Below are 17,938 nucleotides of genomic sequence, written 5' to 3'. Positions count from 1 at the left end.
CCTCACGGCCATGCCTAGACCTTGTTCTTATGTATTTTCAACGGTGGAGTTTCTACACACCATAGATTAAGGTGTGGAGCTCTGCTGTACCTCGAGTATTAATGCAATTACTATTGTTCTTCTATTCAATTCAGCTTGTTCTTATTCCAAGATATCACTTGTTCTTCAACTTGATGAATGTGATGATCCGTGACACTCATCATCATTCTCACCTATGAACGTGTGACTGACAACCACCTCCGTTCTACCTTAGATTGGGTGGATATCTCTTGGATTCCTGATACACGACGCATGGTTGCTGCTCGCCTGACAACCGAGCGCTCGCCTGACAAACGAGACAGCCATTCTGTGAGATCAGAGTCTTTGTGGTATAAGCTAGAATTGATGGCGGCATTCAAGAGAATCCGGAAGGTCTAAACCTTGTCTGTGGTATTCTGAGTAGGATTCAATGATTGAATGACTGTGACGTGCTTCAAACTCGCGATTGTGGGGCGTTAGTGACAGACGCAAAAGAATCACTGGATTCTATTCCGACATGATCGAGAACCGACAGCTGGATAGCCGTGCCGTGACAGGGTGCGTTGAACATTTCCACTGAGAGGATGGGAGGTAGCCACTGACAACGGTGAAACCCTACATACAGCTTGCCATGGAAAGGAGTAAGAAGGATTGGATGAAGATAGTAGGAAAGCAGAGAGACGGAAGGGACAAAGCATCTCCATTCGCTTATCTGAAGTTCTTACCAATGAATTGCATAAGTATCTCTATCTTTATCTTATATTCATATAACATCCATAACCATTTGAGTCTGCCTGACTGAGATTTACAAGGTGACCATAGCTTGCTTCATACCAACAATCTCCGTGGGATCGACCCTTACTCGCGTAAGGTTTATTACTTGGACGACCCAGTGCACTTGCTGGTTAGTTGTGCGAAGTTGTGATGCCATGGTATTGAGCAAAGTCTTTGGGGCCATTACTAGGGATTATTTGAGTTGTGAAAAGAAGAGATCACAATTTCGTGCACCAATAGGCAGGGAATCTTTCGGTATGTGTGTTTGAAGTTTTGTTGTTAAGTTTTTTTATTCTATTTCCTTGATGTTTTAATGTTATTTGCATTGAAAAACACGTTTATATCTGTCATTGCATAGTTATATTGTGTTTTATTCCCGTTATAATGTGTTATTAATCATTTTTTATTGATAATGATTTATCAAAACATGTTGAAATTGTATTCTGTGTGGTTTTTAAATATATTTTTGTGGTTAATGTATATTTGTTTTAAGCAAACATCTGAGATAGATAAATAATTGATAATTGAGTTATTGCAAATGATCGATACTCATAATGTCATAGCACAGTCATTTCGAAGAGTCAGAGAATTCTATCAGTGTCATCCATCCGAGATATTCTCTTTGAAGTTGTATTTGCATAGGAAGGTCGATCGAAGAAATTACAATACTCCCTCTTGTGATGAAATTGCTGCTCTGATTGTTGGAGATTTTGATTCGTCGGATCATGGTCGTGACATTATTGTTCGATCTACTGCTGATCAGTTGCAACGTATCTATGAAACTCATGCTCTGTATTGGCCTTTACAGTATCCGTTATTATTTCCATATGGCGAGGATGGTTACCAGTTGAATATTCGATATCAAGGTCAACAGGAGGGATATGTCCCTGGAAGAAGAACAAGGGTTTCTCACAGGGAATTCATATGTTTTCATTTGTAGATTAGGGAGCAAGAAGATGGAATTATTCACAAGTGTAGGCGATTATTTCAACAATTTGTTGTTGACTGTTTCACGATGATTGAGTCCCAAAGGTTGTATGAGATTAGAATGAAGCAAAGTACAATTAGAGGAGAAGTGCTCCAAGGAATAGAAGAGGCTATGCGTCGTGGTGACGACGAAGCTTCTTCGATTGGGACACGAGTCATCTTGCCTTCTTCGTTCACTGGTGGTAGACAGTATATGTTTAATTGTTCTCAGGATGCGATGGTAATCTGTAAACATTTTGGCTATCCAGATTTATTCCTTACTATTACGTGTAATCCAAATTGGTCTGAATTTCAGCGGTTCACGGAGCGAGAGCAAATTTCCATCGCTGATCGTCCTGATATCTCTTGCCGGGTTTTTCATGCTAAGTTGAAATGCCTGCTAAGCGATCTCAAGGAAGGTGTATTTTTTGGTCCACTTAATGCAGATATGCTCCTTTCTTGCTTAGCATTTCAATCTCTGTCTGTTGTTTTTGTAGATGTAGTTGTCTGGCTTCTTTATGAATTTTTTTTTGTATTTTTGAGGTATGTATACTATTGAGTTCCAAAAAAGAGGTCTACCGCATGCACACATATTACTATGGCTTAACGGGGAAAGCAACTTACAAAGTGTTGAAACTGTTGATGAATTCATCTGTGCCGAACTACCCAATCCACAGAAATTTCCATCTCTTTATAATATTGTCACCAAGTACATGATCCATGGTCTTTGCGGTCTTCTTAGACCGAGTTCTCCCTGCATGAAAGATGGTAAGTGCTCAAAATTTTATCCGAAAAGATTTGTTGATCAAATGAGCTTTGATGAAGATGGCTATCCGATTTATAGACGTCATAATATGGGTGTGACAGTGAAGATCAACGACGTTGATATTGACAACAGATTTGTTGTGCCTTATAATCCACTGCTGTTAATGAAATATCAAGCTCACATAAATCTTGAGTTCTGTAACAAGTCAAATGTCATCAAGTATCTTTTTAAGTATATCAATAAGGGTTCGGATCAGGTCACTGCAACTGTTGGAGAAACATATAATGTTGGTGAATCTTCTTAGGTGGTTGATGAGATCAAGCAGTATTATGATTGTCGTTATTTATCACCGTCTGAATCCATGTGGAGAATTTTTGCTTATGATATTCATCATAGATGGCCGTCAGTACAGAGGTTGACTTTTCACTTGCCAAATCAGCAGCATGTTGTATTCGATGATGCTGATATTACTACTCATGTTTATTTGCGCAACAAAGATTTGCTGACGATGTTTACGGCTTGGATGATGGTCAACAGGCGGTTCCCGGATGGGCGGTCTTTAACATATGTGGAATATCCAGGAAAATTTGTCTACTGTTCGAACAGTAGGGAATGAAAGCCGAGACAGAGGGGATTCTCAATTGGAAGATTGTGTTTCCCTCATCCCGCAACTGGTGAACTTTTCTATATGCGGATGCTTTTGAATGTGCAGAGAGGTTGTACTAGTTTTTGAAGTATAAGAACCGTGAATGGTGTTACTTATGATACATTCCAAGAGGCATGTTCTGCGACGGGATTCTTGATAGATGATAAGGAGTATATTTTTGCTATTAAGGAAGTTGTCGAGGTAGCGTCCGCTGCATAGCTAAGGAAGTTTTTTGTGATGTTGTTGTTATCTGGTTCCATGGGAAGGCCTTTGTCAGTTTGGGAACAAACTTGGGCTTATTTGTCTGATGATATTCTTTATCGCAGAAGGCATGAGCTGCAATATCCTGGTAAGAATTTTGTTCATTGTAATTTTATTATATGACAAGTAGGCACACACGGACACAGACACTACAGAAATTATATTATCGTGCTAATATTTATTAATTATCGTTAAACATAGATCTAACGATGAGTCAGGATGAGTTGCAAACATTTTTTTGTTTGAGATTGAGAAACTATTGCAGAGTAATGGAAAATCATTGAGAAATTATGCTGGCATGTCGGTTCTTAATAACTGTTTAGTCTCTCAATTTAGCAACTTGATGCTGCTGCGTGAGTTGCAATATGACACTGTTTCTTTGACTCGTGAGCATGATGCAAATGTCTTAAAGTTAAATGAAGAACAGAGGGTGGTCTATGATAAAATTATTGATTGCGTCTCGAATAAGAGGCACAGATTCTTTTTTGTGTATGGGTTTGGTGGCACTGGAAAAACTTTTTTATACAGGGATTTGTCGGCTAGATTGTGATCTGAGAAAAGGATTGTTATAAACGTTGCTTCTAGTGGTATTGCTTCTCTGTTGTTACCTGGTGGTAAGATGGCTCACTCTATGTTCAATATTCCTGTTGAGCTGACTGAAGATACTGTTTGTTGGATTAAGAAGGATAGTGCAAAAGCTGAGGTAGTTCGATTGGCCGATTTGATTATTTGGGATGAGGCAACAATGACTAACAAATTGGCATTTGAAGCACTCAATAGGACATTACGTGATATAATGGTTTCGGTCTCTGATAGGAATAAAGATTTACCTTTTGGTGGGAAGGTGGTTGTTCTCGGTGGTGATTTCAGGCAGGTCTTGCCAGTTATTCCTAAAGGTTCTCGTGCTGAGATTGTCATGGCTTCGATAAATTCTTCTGTCCTCTGGAAATATTGCGAAGTTTTGTGTTTGACGAAAAATATGAGGTTAACAATGGGATCAGGACTATCAACTCCTCAAGAGCTAAAGTCATTTTCAGATTGGGTACTTCAAATCGGTGAAGGTCGATGTGGAACAGTGGTTAATGATAAAATTTTTGTTGATATTCCTTCTGATCTAATCATTCCTGTCTTGGAAAATCCAGTGGAAGATATTGTAAATACAATCTATCCAAATTTGGTTCAGAATTTTTGTGATCCAAGTTTTTTCTAGGATAGGGCAACTTTGGCTCCGACTGTTGACAATGTTGAAGAGATAAACAATTATATAGTTGACTTGTTGCCCGGGGAGGAGAAAAATGATCTCAGTGCTGATTCGATATGTGGTAGTGATGTCTATTCTGATGTTGATGTTAATTGGATAAATGTTGAATTCTTGAATCAGATTAGGTGTTCTGGTCTACCTAATCATTCGTTGAAGTTGAAAATAGGCGTGCCTATTATTTTGTTGAGGAATATTGATCCAGCTGGGGGTTTGTGTAATGGGACCCGACTTGTTGTGCGAGATTTAGGGAGAAATGTGATCGGTGCGGATATTGTTTCTGGTAGCAATGTTGGGGATAAAGTTTTTATCAGTAGAATGAATATGATTCCCAGTGATACGGTTATACCGTTTAAATTCCAACGCCGTCAGTTTCCGGTTTCTTTGTCGTTTGCGAGGACAATAAACAAAAGCCAGGGTCAGACATTATCAACAGTCAGGTTGTTCTTGCATCGTCCTGTGTTTTGTCACGGTCAACTTTATGTAGTTGTTTCTCGAGTTAGGAATAGAAATGGTCTTAACATTTTACTTTGTGATGGTGGATTATTTGATCCTATCAGGACTGAAAACGTTGTATTTACAAAAGTTTTTGATAAGATATAATGTAGTTTCTTTTTATACATTCCAATCTTATCTGTGTAATTTATAGTTTTATTTTGGACTATGTTTTCTTTAGAGAGGGACAGTTTCTTTGGGGTATGTGTAAAATTGTCTCAACCATTTTGTCTGCATTAGATGCAACAATTTTTATGAACTGTTAGATTCTATTAAATGAAAATTAAAGGATCTTATGAAAGAAGAGTATTCATACGATTTATAAATATAGAATATATTACTGTATATTAGCATACGGATGGTTTCATCTCTGATGTGGAGAGCTATCCGTGTTTCAGGCCCGCAGACATCCAAGCTGGGCGTTCTTCTCCACCATGACTTCTCCTCAGGAAGGGTGTATGTTCTCCTCTTTGCTTTTGCTGTCGGTTGTTTTTTCTTGCAATTCCATAACGTAAGCCCCTTTTTTCGCGGATTTAGTTGATCAAGTAATCATCAAATTGAACCCAAGCCCCTTTGTTTTTATCTCTTGATTTACTACCCTCTGCCCTACCAAATGTTGTGTACAGCCTCTGTTTCTTCGGTCTTTAGTTCCTTGTCATTCGTTGTAGGTTAAGGATTTTCCCGTAGAGTCTCAAATAGAAGATCTACAAGCAATCAATTAGGTACACTCTTCTGGTCCCTTTACTTCCAAACCTATTTTCGTCTTCACTATTTTGCTTTTTGTTCGTTGTGTATATTCTTGTGATCAAATTTCGTATCTCCTACACTGTTAATCCAGGTTTTACTGTCTAGGTTTCGTGAATCTGCTAATTTGTGAATTGTCTATTTCGGTTCGTATGTTTATGGGTAGATGTTCTTTTTTACGGTTTTTGGAAGTTGATGTTAATTTGAATATGGTCTATCAATTGGATTCATCTTCTTCATCTTCATTGTCTGCAATTTCTTGTTAATTACATTATCATTTTTGCTTTTGTTTGCTGTTGAGGTTTTTTTTGTATGTGGTCTATCTATTTTATCAATATTTTGGTTCTTATAATGATTAGAAAGATGAAATTTCTACTTATGTTTTCTTATATTTATTGATCATGGTTTGGTTTTGTCAACCATTGTTTAGGAATCGGGTTTCTACCTAATCTACTTCCTCAGCGGTGAAATTATTGTTGAAATTATATTGTTAATTTATTAATAAAAATAAAATATTTCCATCTTATTAATCAAAAATAATTATTTATCTTCTTATAGCAAGAAAGGTCATATAATACCAATGTAAGTTTCATTTTAATGTTATAAACAAAAAAATTATTTTAATCATAATTAGACTCGGTCTATACAATTTTATTTTATTTTGTTATTTCTAAGAAATATATTTAGGTAAAATATCTTATTAGTAGTAACTTTTTATAATGTATGTATCAATTATTCTTAGTGGCTTCTGTCCTATTTTTTTTATTATTTTTGGTTTTAATATTTAGTAAAAATTCTAATTTGATGTCTGGTGGACGAAATTGTGATCATCAACAATGGCTCCAAAGACTTGGTGCTCTTAAACATGAATCACACTTTGTCACAACTCCGCACAACTAACCAGCAAGTGTACTGGGTCGTCCAAGTAATACCTTACGTGAGTAAGGGTCGATCCCACAGAGATTGTTGGTATGAAGCAAGCTATGGTCATCTTGTAAATCCCAGTCAGGCGGATTCAACTGTATTAAGAAATTATAGTAAACAAAAATAAATAAAATAGGATAGAGTTACTCATGTAATTCAATGGTGGGGATTTCAGATAAGTGTATGGAGGTGCTATGTTCTTTCCAAATCTCTGCTTTTCTACTGCTTTTATCCAATCTTTGTCACTCCTTTCTATGGCAAGCTGTATATAGGGCATCACCGTTGTCAATGGCTACATCCCATCCTCTCAGTGAAAAAGGTCCAAATGCTCTGTCACGGCACGGCTAATCATCTGTCGGTTCTCGATCATGTTGGAATAGAATCCATTGATTCTTTTGCGTTTGTCATCACGTCCAACAATTGCGAGTTTGAAGCTCGTCACAGTCATTCAATCCCAGAATCCTACTCGGAATACCACAGACAAGGTTTAGACTTTCCAGATCCTCATGAATGCCGCCATCAATTCTAGCTTATAACACGAAGACTCTGATCTCACGGAATGGAAGGCTTGGTTGTCAGGCGAGGGGCAACCATGCATCGTGTATCAGGAATCCAAGAGATACGCATCCTAGCTCTCGCTTGTAGAACGGAAGTGGTTGTCAGGCATGCGTTCATAAGGATGGATGATGATGAGTGTCACGGATCATCACATCCATCAGGTTGAAGTACGAATAGTATCTTAGAACAGGAATAAATCGAATTAAATAGAAAATAGTAGTAATTACATTAAAACTTGAGGTACAGCAGAGCTCCACACCCTTAATCTATGGTGTGTAGAAATTCCACCGTTGAAAATACATAAGTGATGAAGGTCTAGGCATGGCCGAGAGGCCAGCCTCCAAAACGTGATCACAGGATCAAAAATACAATCCAGGATGAAAATATAATAGTAAAAAGTCCTATTTATACAAGACTAGCTACTAGGGTTTACAGAAGTAAGTAATTGATGCAGAAATCCACTTCCAGGGCCCACTTGGTGTGTGCTTGGGCTGAGCTTGAGCTTTACACGAGCTAAGGCTTCTATTGGAGTTGAACGCCAAGTTGTAACGTGTTTTTGGCGTTAAACTCTGGTTCGTGACGTGTTTCTGGCGTTTGACTCTAGAATGCAGCGTAGAACTGGCGTTGAGCGCCAATTTGCATCATCTAATCTCGAATAAATTATGAACTATTATATATTGCTGGAAAGATCTGGATGTCTACATTTTAACGCCATTGAGAGCGCGCCATTTGGAGTTCTGTAACTCCAGAAAATCCATTTTGAGTGCAGGGAGGTCAGAATCCAACAGCATCAGCAGTCCTTTGTCAGCCTTTTATCAGAGTTTTGCTCAGGTCCCTCAATTTCAGCCAGAAATTACCTAAAACCACAGAAAAACACACAAACTCATAGTAAAGTCTAGAAATATAAATTTAGCATAAAAACTAAAGAAGACATTCCTAAAAGTAGCTAGATCCTACTAAAAACTACCTAAAAACAATGCCAAAAAGCGTATAAATTATCCGCTCATCACAACACCAAACTTAAATTGTTGCTTGTCCCTAAGCAACTGAAAATCAAATAGGATAAAAAGAAGAGAACATACTATAAATTTCATAATATCAATGAATATTAGTTCTAATTAGATGAGCGGGACTTGTAGCTTTTTGCTTCTGAATAGTTTTGGCATCTCACTTTATCCTTTGAAGTTTAGAATGATTGGCTTCTATAGGAACTTAGAATTTCAGATAGTGTTATTGATTCTCCTAGTTAATTTTGTTGATTCTTGAACACAGCTACTTTTATGAGTCTTGGCCGTGGCCCTAAGCACTTTGTTTTCTAGTATTACCACCAGATACATAAATGCCACAAACACATGACTGGGTGAACCTTTTCAGATTGTGACTCAGCTTTGCTAAAGTCCCCAGTTAGAGGTGTCCAGAGTTCTTAAGCACACTCTTTTTGCTTTGAATCACGACTTTAACCACTCAGTCTCAAGCTTTTCACTTGGACCTGCATGCCACAAGCACATCGTTAGGGACAGCTTGAATTAGCCGCTTAGGCCTGGATTTTATTTCCTTGGGCCCTCCTATCCATTGATGCTCAAAGCCTTGGATCCTTTTTACCCTTGCCTTTTGGTTCTAAGGGCTATTGGCTTTTTCTGCTTGCTTTTCTTTTCCTTTTTATTTTTTTTCGCCACTCTTCTTTTTTTTTCAAGCTTTTACTTTTTCACTGCTTTTTTTTGCTTCAAGAATCAATCTCATGATTTTTCAGATTGTTAATAACATTTCTCTTTGTTCATCATTCTTTCAAGAGCCAACAATTTTAACATTCATACACAACAAGATAAAAAATATGCACTGTTCAAGCATTCATTCAGAAAACAAAAAGTATTGTCACCACATCAATATAATTAAACTAAATTCAAGGATAATTTCGAAACTCATGTACTTCTTGTTCTTTTGAATTAGAAACATTTTTCATTTAAGAGAGGTAAAGGATTCATGGAATTATTCATAGCCTTAAGACATAGTTACTAAATACTAATGATCATGTAATAAAGACACAAACATAGATAAACATATAACACAAAAAAAATGAAAAGCAGAAAAAAATTTAAGAACAAAGAATGAGTCCACCTTAGTGAGGGTGGCGCCTTCTTGAAGGATCGTTGATGTCCTTGAGCTCTTCTATGTCTCTTCCTTGTCTTTGTTGCTCCTCCCTAGTGATTTTGGTGCTCCTAATAATTATGTGGAGGAAAATGTATCCCCTGAGGTATCTCAGGGATTTCTTGATGAGGGAATTCCTCATGTTCTCTTGATGTGCAGTCAAATGCTCTTCTACTAAGCTATAGACCCTTTAGATGAATCTCTCCATCTCCCATGACTTGGAGGTGGAAGCTTTTTGTCTTCCCTTTTCTCTTTTTTTTTCTTTTTTTTTCTTTTGAGGTTTCTTTGGCCTTAGGTGTAGTATAATCACCAAGCATCCTCCTTGCATTATTATTATTTTCGGCTGCCATCTCCTCTTCTTTTTCAAAAATTTCTGTAAAGTTTTCTCTGAATTGTTGAATTTTAGTTTCTCTTGACTTCCTCTTCAGAGTCCTTTTAGGTTCAGAATCTGCTTCAATAAGAATGTTCTTGTCCTTGCTCCTGCTCATATGAAAAAAAGGGAACAGAAAATAATAATAGGGATCTTCTTTGTCCAGATATAGAGGTTCCTTTATGTGAGTAGAAAAGAAGAAGAATAGGAAGGAGAAGAGGAAAATTCGAACTCAGAGAGAGGGGGGTTCAAATTTTAGGATAAAGAGAAGTGTTAGTAAATAAATAAAATAAATAGAAAGAGGTGAGAGGGATAGAAATTCGAAAAATAAATTTTGAAAAAGGGATAGTAATTTTTGAATATTAAAATGAAATAAAATTAAAATTAAAATTTGAAATAATTAGTTTAATTAGAAGAATTTTGAAAAAAAGGAAGGTAATTTTCGAAAATTAGAGAGAGAAAATTAGTTAGGTGGTTTTGAAAAAAATAAAAGATAAAACAAACAAATAAATCAATTTGTTAGTTGAAAAGATTTGAAAATTAATTTTGAAAAGATAAGAAGTTAGAAAAGATTTTTGAAATTAAAGTTTGAAAAAGATATTATATGAAAAGATATGATTGAAAAGATATGATTTTAAAAAGATATGATTTTGAAAAGATAAGATTGAAAAGATATTTTTGAAAAGATATGATTTTAAAAGATATGGTTTAAAAAAGATATGATTGAAATTAGTTTTGAAAAAGATTTGAAGTTTAAAATCACAATTAATGACTTGACTCACAAGAAATCACAAGATATGATTCTAGAACTTAAAGTTTGAATCTTTCTTAACAAGAAAGTAACAAACTTGAAATTTTTGAATCAAAACATTAATTGTTGATGATATTTTCGAAAATATGATGTAAAGATAAGAAAAAGATTTTGAAAAAGATTTTTGAAATTTTTGAATATGATAAAAAAATGGAAAAGATATGATTTTTGAAAAAGATTTTAAAAAGATAAGATTTAAAAAGATAAGATATTTATTTAATTTTTTTTATTTTTGAATTTTTTATGATGAGAGAGAAAAACACTAAAAATACTCAATGCATAAAAATTTTGGATCAAAACACATGATGTATGCAAGAACACTATGAATGTCAAGATGAACACCAAGAACACTTTGAAGATCATGATGAACATCAAGAACATATTTTTGAAAAATTTTCAATGTAAAGAAAACATGCAAGACACCAAACTTAGAAATCTTTCATGTTTAGACACTATGAATGCAAAAATGCACATGAAAAATACCATACAACACAAAACAAGAAAATATGAAGATCAAACAAGAAAGTTCATCAAGAACAACTTGAAGATCATGATGAATGCAATGCATGAATGCAATTTTCGAAAAATGCATGATGAATATGCAATTGACACCAAACTTAAAACTTGACACAAGACTCTAACAAGAAACACAAAATATTTTTTATTTTTATGATTTTCTAATTTTTTTATATTTTATTTTTATATTTTTTCGAAAACATATAGGAAAAATAAAATAAGAAATTCTAAATTTTTAATATGAATTCCAGGAATCATGCAATGTTTGTCTAAAGCTCCGGTCCAGGAATTAGACATAGCATAATAGCCAGCCAAGCTTTATGTGAAAGCTCTGGTCCAAAATACTAGACATGGCCAATAGCCAGCCAAGCTTTAGCATACAGCTAATATTCCAATTAACTTGCCTCTATGAAGATGGTTTTGAAGCCCCAGTCCAAAAGAATTTAGACATGGCTTTACAGCCAGCCAGGCTTCAACATGCTTCATGAAACTTTAGAATTCATTCTTAAAAATTCTGAAGAACAGGATAAGTAATATAATTTTTTTTCGAAATTTAAGAACAATAAAACAAAATAAAATAAAATAAAATTACCCAATCTGAGCAACAAGATGAGCCGTCAGTTGTCCATACTCGAACAATCCCCGGCAACGGCGCCAAAAACATGGTGGACGAAATTATGATCATCAACAATGGCTCCAAAGACTTGGTGCTCTTAAACATGAATCACACTTTGTCACAACTCCGCACAACTAACCAGCAAGTGTACTGGGTCATCCTAGTAATACCTTACGTGAGTAAGGGTCGACCCCACAGAGATTGTTGGTATGAAGCAAGCTATGGTCATCTTGTAAATCCCAGTCAGGCGAATTCAACTGTATTAAGAAATTATAGTAAACGAAAATAAATAAAATAGGATAGATTTACTCATGTAATTCAATGGTGGGGATTTCAGATAAGTGTATGGAGGTGCTGTGTTCCTTCTGAATCTCTGCTTTCCTACTGCTTTTATCCAATCTTTGTCACTCCTTTCTATGGCAAGCTGTATGTAGGGTATTACCGTTGTCAATGGCTACATCCCATCCTCTTAGTGAAAAAGGTCCAAATGCTCTGTCATGGCACGGCTAATCATCTGTCGGTTCTCGATCATGTTGTAATAGAATCCATTGATTCTTTTACGTTTGTCATCACGTCCAACAATCGCGAGTTTGAAGCTCGTCACAGTCATTCAATCCCAGAATCCTACTCGGAATACCACAGACAAGGTTTAGACTTTCCGGATCCTCATGAATGCCGCCATCAATTCTAGCTTATACCACGAAGACTCTGATCTCACGGAATGGAAGGCTCGGTTGTCAGGCGAGGGGCAACCATGCGTCGTGTATCAGGAATCCAAGAGATACGCATCCTAGCTCTCGCTTGTAGAACGAAAGTGGTTGTTAGGCACGCGTTCATAAGGATGGATGATGATGAGTGTCACGGATTATCACATCCATCAGGTTGAAGTACGAATGGTATCTTAGAACAGGAATAAATCGAATTGAATAGAAAATAGTAGTAATTGCATTAAAACTTGTGGTACAGCAGAGCTCCACACCCTTAATCTATGGTATGTAGAAACTCCACCGTTGAAAATACATAAGTGATGAAGGTCCAGGCATGGCCGAGAGGCCAGCCCCCAAAACGTGATCACAGGATCAAAAATACAATCCAGGATGAAAATATAATAGTAAAAAGTCCTATTTATACTAGACTAGCTACTAGGGTTTACAGAAGTTAGTAATTGATGCAGAAATCCATTTCCAGGGCCCACTTGGTGTGTGCTTGGGCTGAGCTTGAACTTTACACGAGCTAAGGCTTCTATTGGAGTTGAACGCCAAGTTGTAACGTGTTTTTGGTGTTCAACTCTGGTTCGTGACGTGTTTCTGGCGTTTGACTCCAGAATGCAGCGTAGAACTGGCGTTGAGCGCCAATTTGCGTCATCTAATCTCGAATAAATTATGAACTATTATATATTGCTGGAAAGCTCTGGATGTCTACTTTTTAACGCCATTGAGAGCGCGCCATTTGGAGTTCTGTAACTCCAGAAAATTCATTTTGAGTGCAGGGAGGTCAGAATCCAACAGCATCAGCAGTCCTTTATCAGCCTTTTATCAGAGTTTTGCTTAGGTCCCTCAATTTCAGCCAGAAATTACCTAAAACCACAGAAAAATATACAAACTCATAGTAAAGTCCAGAAATGTAAATTTAGCATAAAAACTAAAGAAGACATTCCTAAAAGTAGCTAGATCCTACTAAAAAATACCTAAAAACAATGCCAAAAAGCGTATAAATTATCCGCTCATCAATGTCTAATATTTTAAATATTTTGTTTTGGTTCAAAATAATTTTGTACGATTTTAGATATTGTTATAGTATTTTTATATAAAGTACTTAATTATGCACTAAGATATTATGTATTTATTACAGTCTATCAATATTCTTCTTTTATATTAACATTTGATCTCTATGTAATATAATCTAATGTTCTATACAAATATGGCACATTCTATAAGTACATAATTGTTGTTCTCATTTAAGATATACCTTCTTGTTTAATGAATAGAATTGATGGTTCATATTTTACTTTGATATTTTTTGCTTAAAAAAGTCAATTTTTAAATATAGTTATTTTAGCGACTATAAAAAAGTTAATTGACTATGGCCTAGTTTGGGTAACGAACTTCTCTTTTTGATAAAATAACTTAAATAATAAATGACTCTATTAAAGGTAACTTATAAATAGGTTATTTTGTGTTTGGATTTTTAACTCTAAAAGTGCTTATTTTATATAAATCTGATGAAAAGTAAATGTATTATGAGAGAAGTTATTTTTTTAAAATTTTTTTATAAGCTTCTACATAGCTTCTTAGAAAGTTGCAATTTGGTTTTGAAAATTGTATCATACATTAATATTACTACTTTTCATAAGTTAATAGTTAAAAAAAGTTACTTCTAAAGTTTTGCAAACGGACCCTATATCTTTATGAAAATATGAAATTTTATTAAAAAACTTAATTATTTACTTTTTTTTAATTTGATATTATTTTTTCCAAATAAAATATATTGTAACTATTTTATATTTTATTCTTGTGAATTTATCTAAATCTCAATTGATTTTGTTTTATTTTTTTTAGTTAAAATGTATCTGTTTTAATAGATGAACTAGATTTTTATTTTTTTAAAAATTCAATTTAACGTATTTTTTTAATACATTGATTTTTCGTAAAATAAAAAACTGAAATATATAAAATTATTGATTTTCTTTTTTTTTCTACGAGTCAAAAAAACACTTGGTTGAAGTTATTTTGGTTTGATTAGTATAATCATCTAAATTAAACGCTAAAGTTAATTAAAGTCAGGAAATTCTAATTTCTTTTCATCAAGTTCATCACTTTCGGGTGATTAGGGATCCTAAAAGGCGTTTCTACCTCACCCCATCTCCTATCCCTAACCCAATCTCCATCCGTTGCATGATTGGCGCACCCCCATCCTCAACTTAGATTTCGACTTCCTTCCTCGGTTCTGGCCACATGCAGAGAAGCTATGGCTATCTCTACGGTTCGATTCGATCCCACTATGAGGGTGTTGTTCTCTTCGTTGTGTCTGTTCCTTCTCCCCAGGGTTGCTATGTCTCTCTCTGTGGAGCATACCTCATTCTCTATCTCGATTTTTGGGTTTTGGATAGCAGATGTTGCCACCGCGGTTCAAGAGGTATATGTGGGCTATGGTTCCATTCTCCCCCTGTTCAATCTGTTTCTCAATTCCTTCTCCAGTTTCAAATTCTTTTTTGTATTAATTGTTGCTATTTTCTGGATCTATAATTTAATTTTTGAGTTTTTTGGTTTCTGATTTAATGATGGTGATTGTTACTTTTTTTGTAAATTAATGGTTCTCTCCTATGTTTGTGCTGTTGATGTTTTTGTGAAATAATTTACTTATGGGGGGGGGTTTACTCATTATAAATTATATAATTTTCTTTCTGCTATTGGACTGAAGTTATCTGTAGTGTTTGGTATAGTTGACTGATGAAATTCTCTTTTTGCTTTATTATGAATTGTCAAATCAACTATATGTGGTAGCTATTTGGTAATTTGCAACAGGTCTCTTTCCATATTGTTTTTGCTCTTTTCCCATGAGTATTTGGTAACTTGTGATATCTTTCTAAATGATGTGTGTAGCCATATCAATCTATATATGCCTATTAGTCTATCTCTGTCCTATATGTGAAGCTTACATTGTAAGCTTTAGTTTTTCTTAAATTTGGGAGTTTATAACTCCAACTCATGTGTTTATCTTCTCATCTTAGTTCTGAGTTCTTCTGTGTATATTTTCTAATTTTGGTATTATTATCTTTCATATTTTGGGAATGAATAACCGTGTTGATCTGGTGGACAAAATTACTCCATGGAGAGAATCATGGAAAGTGCATGTTAAAGTTGTGAAGTTGTGGTACCACAAGAATCCTGCTTTGGATCCTTCTCAAAATCTGTTGCATATGGTCTTAATCGATGAGAAGGTGAGTTTTATTTTATGTTAGCATTTCCTTAGGTTGTTGCAAGTTTTCTTTTTTTTTTTTAATATGCAGAAGGGAAGATTAGAAACTGATATGTTTTTGTTGTTTTATTTTTTTAATCAAGTGTTGTTATGTTGTTTGTATACCTAAATAAGTTAATAAATTCAAAATATGAAGCATTTTTTTCAACTGCAGTTACACAAAATTCAGGCCACCATTAGAGATCAGCTTATATCAAAATTTGCCTTGTCTCCAAATGAAGGGGATGTGTACTTAATGACCCATTTTACAGTTGTACCGAACACCGGTTTGAACAGAGTGACAAAACATCGGTTCAGACTTTTGTTCCAATACAACACCTCTGTTGTTTCTGTGGTATCTCCAAGGATACCTCATTCGGGTCTGTGTTTAGCATCAATAGATGAAATTGATCAAATGACAAAGGAGCATAATTTCCTCATTGGTTCGTACAAGTTTCTTGCTCTTCCCTTTTACTATCATAGTATTATGTTTTAAAATATGTGGTTCCTGATTCAAATTTGTATATGTTTCAATCTAATTATTAGACTTTGTTGGGATTATTACTGGTGTTCGAAAAGAAAGAAATGTGGCATCAGATGGGAAGCTGGTCAAAGCAGTGGTCCTAGAAGTCTTTGCTGATGGGTAATATCTCTCTCTGTCTCCTAGAAGTCTTATCTGTTCAGCAAAAGGGTACAATGCAATGTGTTTGGAGATGCTTGTGATCTGTTAGAATATGATAAGTTACAAAAATATGCAAGATATCCCTTGGTTGTCCTCGAGTCTTTTAAAATCAAAGCAATTGAAGGTTAGTTTCACTCATATTCAGCGAATTTTTACTCTAACATTTAGTTTTCTATTTTTTGATCTTCTAATATAAATATGGTTTGAGGCTAATAGAATAGGATTCTTGCATGCAGGTGGGGTAATCCTACAGAATGTGATAAATGTCTCTAGGCTATTCATTAATCCTGACATTCCTGAGTCTGTTGAGTTCCTAAGCAGGTTAGTTGTGTTAAAAATATTGAAAACCTAGAAGCTGCCATGCTTATTTTGTTGGTGTTCATGTATATGTTTTGTGTTATTAAGATTAGTTATTGTATCTTGTGTGTAGATTTAGTGTAGCCAGTTATGGATTCTCAAGACTTGTGACCAATGACCTTGGATACTTAGTTTCTAAAGTTGATGGTCATTATTTCAATCCCAAAGAGATCAGTAATATTCAAGATCTTCATTCAGATAATGGGGTACTATTTTAGATTGGCAAACTCTTCGTTTAATGCTTAAACTTGAATTCCATAAACATGTGTGTTGGGTTTTGTAATCTTGTTTGTTAATTATTATTGTATAGTATATCATTGTTTTTAAAATTTTATAGGATTCTCATTACTTTGTTATTGGGACAATTAAGGAAGTTATGGATGAACCAGATTGGTGGTACTACACATGTATGTGTGGTCATGCCGTTGTTGAGCATGAGGATCTCTACCTTTGTGATGCTTGTGGTTAATGTGTTGAGCATGTTATGGTCAAGTGAGCTTCATATGTAACTTTATTTTGGAATAGATTAATTAATAATCTTATGGATTTTTTGTTACTTCTTTGTTATGTGCCACTCTATGTGTTGTTAAGCAGATTTCCTGGTTTTAGTATGATTCTTGGTTGTTAATTGTGTTAGATATGGGATTCGGGTAAAGATTCAGGCTGCTCGGTGTACTGTTTTGTTTGTTTTGCTTAATAATGCGGCAACAAAACTATTTGGAAGAACCTGTTCTAAAGTATTTCTCAAGATAGAAGAAGAATTTCCTATTGATCCTAATGTGCTTGCAGTATGAACTCTTTCATACTGAACCTCATTTAATCTTTATTATTTATATTTTGTGTTCAAGTTTATTGATTCTTTTATATTAAACTCCTAAGGTTTGTTGGTCATATTCTCCACAAATGTTTGATCATGCTGTTGGAGAGGAGAAAATTTTCAAGGTTGAAATTGATTCTGCAATTGATCCAGAATACTCCAATTGCTTTAAAATTGTAAATGTCTTTAGTCATAATCCGGAACTAGTTGCAGCCGATAATTATATCAATGTATGATTCCTCACCTTGTGTTACAAC

The sequence above is a fragment of the Arachis stenosperma genome, chromosome 10 (genome assembly GCF_014773155.1).
Source record: "Arachis stenosperma cultivar V10309 chromosome 10, arast.V10309.gnm1.PFL2, whole genome shotgun sequence".
Classification (NCBI taxonomy): domain Eukaryota; kingdom Viridiplantae; phylum Streptophyta; class Magnoliopsida; order Fabales; family Fabaceae; genus Arachis; species Arachis stenosperma.
Note: the sequence above shows the minus strand (reverse complement) of the source record.